At 42.4% G+C, this 9,455-nt stretch overlaps 1 pseudogene; it reads right to left on the bottom strand.

The window, feature by feature from the left end:
- Positions 1-3,703: 3,703 nt before the first annotated feature.
- Positions 3,704-9,243, bottom strand: LOC111956407 (CCN family member 1-like; annotated as a pseudogene).
- Between the last annotated feature and the right edge of the window lie 212 nt (positions 9,244-9,455).

The following is a 9,455-nucleotide window of genomic DNA, read 5'->3' as shown; positions in this document are numbered from 1 at the left end:
TTGATATGTTCGTCAAAAGAGAGATCAGGGTCCAGAGTAACGCCGAGGTCCTTCACAGTTTTATTTGAGACGACTGTACACACACTCCGCCTTGCGGGATGCACTGGGGATATGGTCACTAGTGTAACCAGGAGGTGAGGCCTCATTTAACACAGTAAATTCATCAGGCTTAAGCCATGTTTCAGTCAGGCCAATCACATCAAGATTATGATCAGTGATTAGTTCATTGACTATAACTGCCTTTGAAGTGAGGGATCTAACATTAAGTAGCTCTATTTGAGATGTGCGGTATCACGATCTCTTTCAATAATGGCAGGAATGGAGGAGGTCTTTATGAGATTGTAGATTGCTAAGGCGAACACCGCCATGTTTAGTTTTGCCCAACCTAGGTCGAGGCACAGACACGGTCTCAATGTTTTAAATCAGTAATGTTTTTAATCAGGTTAACACTCGTAAGGCCGCGAGGACGGTATTCCAGGGCGTGTTCTCAGAGCATGTGCAGAACAGCTGGCAGGCATATTCATTTTCAACCTTGTCCCAGTCTGTAATCCCCACATCTCTCAAGCTGACCTCCATCATTCCGTTCCCAAGAACTCTAAGGCTACCTGCAACATGATTAGCAACCTATAGCACTCACATCTGTAGGCTGGTTATGTCTTGAAGGAGTCTTGAAGGAGTTCCCACATATGCTGAGCACTTGTTGGCTGCTTTTCCTTCACCTGCAGTTCAACTCATCCTAACCATCTCAATTGGGTTGAGGTCGGGTGATTGTGTAGGCCAGGTCATCTGATGCAGCACTCCATCACAATCCTTCTTGGTCAAATAGCCCTTACACAGCCTGGAGGTGTGTTGGGTCATTGTCCTGTTGAAAAACAATTGATAGTCCCACTAAGCGCAAACCATATGGAATGGCGTATCGCTGCAGAATACTGTGGTAGCCATGCTGGTTAAATGTGCCTTGAATTCTAAATAAATCACTGATAGTGTCACCAGCAAAGTACCCCCACACCATCACACCACCTCCTCCATGCGTCACCGTGGGAACCACACATGCGGAGATCATCTCATAAAGACACAGCGGTTGGAACCAAAAATCTCAAATTTGGACTCATTAGATCAAAGGACAGATTTCCACCGGGCTAATGTKTATTGCTCGTGTGTTTTGGACCAATCAAGTCTCTTCTTCTTATTTGTGTCCTTTAGTAGTGGTTTATTTGCAGCAATTCAACCATAAAGGCTTGATTCACCCAGTCTCCTCTGAACAGTTGATGTTGAGATGTCTGTTACTTGAACTCTGTGAAGCATTTATTTGGGCTGCAATCTGAGGTGCAGTTAACTCTAATGACTTTATCCTCTGCAGCAGAGGATGGTTACTCCAGTTTCCAGCAGGTTACTCCAGTTTCCAGCAGAGGAAACTGGAGTATTCCTCCAGTTTCATCATAGCACTTGATGGTTTTTGCGACTGCACTTGAAGAAACTTTCAAAGTTCTTGAAATTTTCGAATTGACTGACCTTCATGTCTTCAAGTAATGACGGACTGTCATTTCTCTTTGCTTATTCTCTTCACTTATTGGCTCCCGAGTGGTGCAGCGGTCTAAGGCAATGCATCGCAGTGCTAGAGGCATCACTACAYACCCTGGTTTGATACCGGGCTGTATCACAACTGGCCGTGATCGGCAGTACCATAAGGCGGCGCACAAATGGCGGCGCACAACATAAGGCATTGCATTGCAGTGCTAGAGGCATCACTACAGACCCTGGTTTGATACCGGGCTGTATCACAACTGGCCGTGATTGGGAGTCCCATAGGGTGGCGCACAAATGGGGGCACACAATTGGCCCAGCYTCGTCAGGGTTAGGGAAMGGTTTGGGCAGGGTACGCTGTCATTGTAAATAAGATTTTGTTCTTAACTGACTTGCCTAGTTAAATATGGACTTGGTCTTTTACCAAATGGGGCTATCTTCTGTATACCACCCCTACCTTGTCACAACACAACTGATTGTTTCAAACGTATTAAGAAGGAAATAAATTCCACAAATTAACTTTTAACAAGACAAACCTGTTAATTGAAATGCATTCCAGGTGACTACCTCATGAAGTTGGTTGAGGGAATGCCAAGAGTGTGCAAAGCTGTCATCAAGGCAAAGGGTGGCTACTTTGAAGAATCTCAAATTTAAAATATATGTTGATTTGTCTAACACTTTTTTGGTRACTACATGCTTCCATACGTGTTATTCCATAGTTTTGACGTCTTCACTATTATTCTACAATGTAAAAAATAGAACAAATAACGAAAAACCCTTGAATGAGTAGGTGTTCTAAAACTTTTGACTGGTACTGTAGGTAAAAAGAGTACCTATGTGAGAATGCTGTTCATTGACTACAGCTCAGCGTTCAACACCATAGGCCACTCCAAGCTCGTCACCAAGCTTAGAACCCTGGGACTGAACACCTCCCTTTGCAACTGGATCCTGGACTTCCTGATGGGCCGACCCCAGGTGGTGAGGGTAGACAACATGCTTTGTATGGCAAATGCACCGCCCTCAATCGCATGGCGCTACAGAGGGTAGTGCGGACAGCCAAGTACATCACTGGGGCTGAGCTCCCTGCCATCCAGGACCTCTATATCAGGTGACAGGTGCATCTTTTAAATGCAAACATTAGCTAGCCAAAACAGACAAGCCAACCCACCATCTGTCCTGCAACTAAGTGGGTAAAAACAACCAGACATATCCAATCAACAACTCAATGACTRATCAAAAACACGTAAAAACCTCTAATATATGTACAACATTAACAGATCTCCACTACCATTGCAGATCATGGCCCACAGATCGGGTTATAGACACTTACTGTATGAAAATAGACTTGGGTGTATTTAGAGGTCTTATGAGTTGATGTTTGTGCAGACTGAATGACATGTAGGAGCTGGATTAGGTGATCCACGAACACAATGAACTACTAGATTATATATATATATACACATTTGAGCCATCCATTCAAATCTAGATCCCCTCAGAAGTGGGTCAGCCAGAAACACAGCAGGTATCCCTTACTCTATAACTATGGGCGGAGGATAGATTAAACTAGAGAAAGCAATGCCAATAAAACTAGGTTAAATATCAACTGTCCATACTGTGATATCTAGTCATTCACAACAGAGCATCAGGTTCCATAAATACATACATTTTATTAATAATATTTAAAAAACTAATGGTCAAAAATATAAGTTTCCAATATGTGTAACGGTTTTCTTCTGTGGAAGGAGAGTACCAAAGCGCAGCGTGATTAGTGTTCATCATGTTTAATAAAAGACAAAAAACAACAAACATGAAAACCGAAACAGTTCTATCTGGTGCAGACACACAAAGACTGAAGACAAACACCCACAAAACCCAACACAAAACAGGCTACCTAAATATGGTTCCCAATCAGGGACAACGATTGACAGCTGCCTCTGATTGAGAACCATATCAGGCCAAACACAGAAATAGAAAAACATAGAAATACAAACATAGACTGCCCACCCCAACTCACTCCCTGACCATACTAAATAAAGACAAAACAAAGGAAATAAAGGTCAGAACGTGACAATATCGCCTATCATATCTTAAGAAAACGTCAAGATTTTAGAAATAAATACAAATAATGTTGTGATATTAAAAACAATGTTTGACACAAATCTACTCATGATTAAATCATTCTAGTAGCTGCCACAAAGCAGATGTTTTCATATTTACAAATAAACACAAAAAGATAGACATGCATACAAAACTTGAGTGCATCTCATGRCTTGTTTGAATAAACAAAACAAGTTGTCATTGAACAGAAATATTACAACATAAAACGCTCCATATCGAAGCAGCCAATAACTCCAATATTACGAAGCAATTCATTAAAAAATCCTCAAAATAAATGTCTCCAGCATAGCAGTGCACATATGGAGTTATCCTTACTCCCCGTCATCTCACCCCTTTGTAATCCTAGTTTACAGACAGGGTGTGGAACCCTAAACCTTCCCCTCAGTCTCTGGATTTGCGYATATCATTGGAGACCAGAGAGCTTCTCGTTGTTATGGGAACAGTTAGTCACATGAACAGGACTCTATGACCATGACGTCCTTGCTTAAAGTGTCCGTCCTCACAGCCGAAGAGAACGGCCACAGTCTGGGTCTGCTGAGGGGTGCAGCAGCGCCCGTCCAGGCAAGAACCACAGTACCTGGAGTGGAACTTCTTCACGCTACTGCAGCCTGCATAGGTCAGCGTCACTGGACGGCTGGCCTTCGCAATGCGACTACACTTCTTACCCTTCTGTTGGTGAGAGGAGAACAAGAACATGAAACAAAATATTGATGTACTGGACATGCATGCGTTTCATCACTGTGATATCAGCATTGCTCCTGCCGGTTCGATTCCCACATATACTCAATATATCTMTAGAAGTAATTTTGGATAAAAGCATCTGAAAAATTACCGTATAATGTATAGACGCATACCTTCAGAAATGAGTAGGATGACTGGGAGCATGGGCGMACCTCACAGAGACGAGTCACCTTCACCAGCTTGCACTGGCTGTTGTTGGTGACCCTGGAGGAAACTCCTGTACCACAGGACTTAGAGCAGGGGGACCAGGCTGTGGTCTGAGCCACACACACAGGCTTACTCCTGAAAGCTGTGGGGAAAAGATGGTGAGACGATTAGTCAATGTGCATTGGATGGGTCTCACAAAACTTGGACATGAGTTCAAATCTACATACACTGTACATACAGATGGGGATAATAAATAGCTTTTCSATTTAAACTCCCTGTCTGGATGTATACCGAGGCTTTACATCAATTGGAGCTCAATAATTTCACAAACTGAACCATTGGAATAAACAGAGTTCCATTGACTCACCAGCTAAAGACTTGAGTCCTCCTCTGATGAAAGACACCAGTTRGTTTCTCTTTGTGAAGTCATCATCAGAATGTTTATCCTTGCGGCCARCTTTGCTGACCTTGTCCACRGAGGCTTTCCRCTTCTCCTCAGGGCAGACCAGCTCCTCACAGCAGCGACCGGGCACTTTGACCAGCTTGGATATGGCACAGCCCAGTTTGGACAGGGAGAGCTGCTGGGGGCACAGGGACACACACCCTAAGGCACCATCCATGCATGTACACTGGTGRTTGCAGTTGGCAGTGAAGCCCTCTCCATTCTGGTAGATCTTGCTGTTGTACTCACAGGGTCTTCCATCTGATTTGGCTGTTTGGAGAAGCAGACAGGGAGACTGTTACAATGTGAGTCAAGTGTAATATTCTAATTATATAGAATGAGCTGTAAATAAACCAAAAGCATAATTCCTCATTTGTAATAAACAAGTTCATAACTGTACATTCCTACAGCCAAACCCATTGGAGTCTGTACTTATTTGTAGAAGTTACAGTGACCACAGCAGGGTATCAGTATTTCCAATACACTTGTATCATTTTTTTTATTTAACCAGGCAAGTCAGTTAACAAATTCTTATTTACAATGAAGGCCTACCATGGAAGTGGGTTAACTGCCTTGTTGAGAACGACAGATTTTTACTTTGTCACCTCTGGAATTCGATCTAGCAACCTTTCGGTTACTGGCCCAACACTCTAACCACTAGGCTACCTGCCGCCCCAATCATACCTCGACAGATGCCTTTAGCTGTGCCATAACRAGCCCCAAAGTTGCACTCCAGTCCCTTGAGGTGGTCGCATGGCTCAGTCTTGCTGCAGTCCTCATTGAGCTGCCTCGTGCAAGTCTTGCAGCATCCACACCCATCTGGCACGAGGCTGATTCCTGGAGCGCACCTGGCTAACTCAAGAGGACACGAACATTCGGAGGGACAAGATGCAGATACCTAAAATAACAAAAACATGTTWTAAGATAAATAAATGTTCACTTAATTTGTTATTTCTTCTACAAATATTCACTTCGTTTATGTTATTTATTCTACAAATATTGTACTGTGAGATGGAGTGAGGACTATCTGAACTAATCACCGTCACCCACCCTCGGCTTTGACAATCAAGGATTTTATTGTAGGCTATGATTAATTAATATATATTTTCTTACCGAAGTAAAACTCCCATAAAGGAAAACAACAAAGGAAAGCATCAACATATTCATATCTATTGAAATAGTCTTCTTATCTTCCTTAGTAAAGAAAAAGGCTCCTTTAGATTGATTATTCCAGACACGGAGCACGCAATGTAGGCTTAACTACAGCGTGAATTACAAGGTATATATAGTCTGCTGTTTCGCTGGTGTAGCCTCTCATTTTTTATATCTGAAAGAGATCTGACTATGGGGTGAATTGTTCCAAAACTATGCGAGGAATGTCTCCCAATGTTCCATTCAAGCCAAGTACCACCCTGTCTACATTCATTTTTACAGGGATTATTTTATTTTCAATTCCTTTCTTTTTTAGGCTATTTAATGTTGGAAACTGAAGTCAAACACGTATTTAAAGTATTTATTTTAAGATATTTTTATATGTTGGCTGTTATGTTCTGTCCTAGAGTGCAGCTCAGAAAATCTGGACAAAGAAGTTTATTATATTAAGTTATATTCTCTTCTATTGTAGTTACCCTTTTTAATATCTATACCTGTATGATAATTGTTCTAGTATGTGTTACTTTGGGGCCTGATTGGTGTCACACTTTCCCACCATCCCTAGCAAACACACCTGATTTAAACTAATAGCATTTCTAACTGACGATCGTGATWAGTTGATTATTGGACACAGGTGTGTTAGCTGGGGCTGAGGCAAAAGTGGGACACCAATCAGGACCCAAAGACTSGAGTTGCCCAGGCCTGGGTTAGAGCGTTGTGCCAGTAATCTGAAAGGTTTCTGGATCAAATTCCAGAGCTGACAAGGTAAAAAGCTGTTGCTCTGACCCCGAACAAGGCAGTTAACCCACTGTTCCCTGGTAGGCTGTCATTGTAAATAAGAATTTGTTCTTAACTGATTTGCCTAGTTAAATAAAAGTTTAAAAATAATAATTTTATGTTACCTTTTTCATGATGATAGAGATGACACTATGTGATTATTTTGCCCAGCCCTGGGATGGACTGGGCTAAATGTGATGGCTCAGCACTAGGGTTGCAAAGGGTTGGAAACTTTCCGGGTTTTCCATGGGAAGTTAAGCCCAGGAATTTGGGGAATTTTGCTTAAATTCACCAAAAAAGTTAGCTTACAACAGTGAACCTTCTTTGTGTGATACACATAAGGCAATTCTAGGTCTTGTGGCATATTTTTGGTTGAACTATCCCCAATTCAATGGAATTGCAACCCTCTGCATGCACAGTGCACTCTTCCATCCATGGTACAGCTGATTGTCAAGATCTTGCACACTAATGAGATGCTATTGAGCCCACACTACTACATGGTCTGAGCCAAGGACCTCATGCTTTCTGGTAAGTTTTGATTACAATACTGGGTGAGGTGAATATATTTTATATGACATACATGGTTTTTTGTTAACTAGTAAATAGTAGCCTACAGAAAATTGTGTTTAAATAATTTCTAACTTAACAATTTCAGCTAGTTAGTTTTTGCTACCATGTGGGTTTTAGCTTGCTTGAGCCTCCTAACTGAGGAGTGTTAATTCACCTGTTTCCATACATGTTTCATTTAAAAAAGGTATATCTTACAAAGGAGATGTTTAATCTAACTGCTTAACTATTTATCTGTAAATGGAATTGTGGTGTTTCTTTTTTTWATAAATATTTMTTKTAATCTTTACAGGAAAATGCCATGGGCACTATCTGATGTGTGGAGACATTTCACTGCAGCTAATGTAGAAGGAAAAGCTGTGTACATTTGCAAATGCAGTGCCAAATCATATGTGAAGAATGCAACAAAGATGCAGAATCATCTGGCCAAGTGTATAAAATTCCCTCACTGCTCACAACAAGCAACCTCTGACAAAAGTCACTCTCTTCTATTCGAGGTTAAAATTATGAATCTAAGACCTTATCGATAGAAACAGCTCATGGTCCTCCTGGAATCCAATTTTTTTTTTTACTCAATGGAGTAACGTAGTCAGAGAAATGCTGATGAATGTCTTGCTCGAGCTGTGTATGCAACTGGTTCACKTCTGATGCTCACAGGCAATGTGTATTTGAAGAGATTTCTGAATGTTCTTTGCCCAGCATACACCCCTCCAACCAGACATGCTTTATCTACTCACTTGCTGGATACAGAGTTCAAGTGAAAGTCAAGCAAATCATAGAGAAAGCAGACTGAATTGCAATCATCTCTGATGGGTGGTCGAATGTTTGTGGGCAAGGAATAATTAACTACATAATTTCCACCCCTCAAATAGTATTCTACAAGAGCACAGACACAAGGGACAACAGACACACTGGTCTCTACATTGCAGGTGAGCTGAAGGCAGTCATCAATGACCTTGGACCACAGGAGGTATTTGCACTGGTGACAGACAATGCTGCGAACATGAAGGTTGCTTGGTCTAAAGTGGAGGAGTCCTACCCTCACATCACACCAATTGGCTGTGCTGTTCATGCATTGAATCTGCTCCTCAAGGACATCATGGCACTGAAAACAATGGATACATTCGACAAGAGAGCCAAGAAAATGGTTAGATATGTGAAATCTACCTCACCAAGCAAAGTGAGAAGAATAAGAGCACCACATTGAAACTGCCCAGCAACACCTGTTGGGGTGGTGTTGTCATGTTTGACAGTCTCCTGGAGGGGAAGGAGTCTCTCCAAGAAATGGCCATATCACAGTCTGCCGATATGGACAGCCCCATCAAGAGGATCCTCCTGGATGATGTATTTTGGGAGAGAGTGGTAAGCAGCCTGAAACTCCTGAAACCTATAGCAGTAGTCATTGCACAGATTGAGGGAGACAATGCCATCCTGTCTGATGTTCAGACTCTGCTTGCAGATGTAAGAGAAGAAATCGGTAATGCCCTGCCCACTTCACTGTTGCTCCAAGCAGAGGAAACTGCAGTTCTGAAATACATCAAAAAGTGTGAAGACTTCTGCTTGAAGCCCATACCCGCCACAGCGTACATGTTGGACCCCAAGTATGCTGGCAAGATTAGAGATCTGGTGCAGAGATCAACAAGGCCTATGGTGTCATCACTACCGTGTTCCACCACCTTGGCCTGGATGAGGGCAAGGTTCTTGGCAGTCTGGCGAAGTACACTTCCAAGCAAGAGCTTTGGGATGTCGATGCAATATGGCAGTCGTGCCAACATATCTCATCAGCCACCTGGTGGAAGGGACTTTGTGGATCTGAGGCTGTTTCCCCTGTTGCCTCCATCATCCTCCAAATCCCACCAACATCAGCCACCTCAGAGCGCAACTGGTCCTTGTTTGGTAACACACCCACCAAAGCATGCATCAGGCTGACCAATACAAGGGTTGAAAAATTGATGGGCATCCGTGCAAATTTTTGCCTTTTTGAGAC

Source organism: Salvelinus sp. IW2-2015, linkage group LG32 (assembly GCF_002910315.2).
Source record: "Salvelinus sp. IW2-2015 linkage group LG32, ASM291031v2, whole genome shotgun sequence".
Lineage (NCBI taxonomy): Eukaryota > Metazoa > Chordata > Actinopteri > Salmoniformes > Salmonidae > Salvelinus > Salvelinus sp. IW2-2015.
Note: the sequence above shows the minus strand (reverse complement) of the source record. Positions and strands in the feature narration are given on the sequence as shown.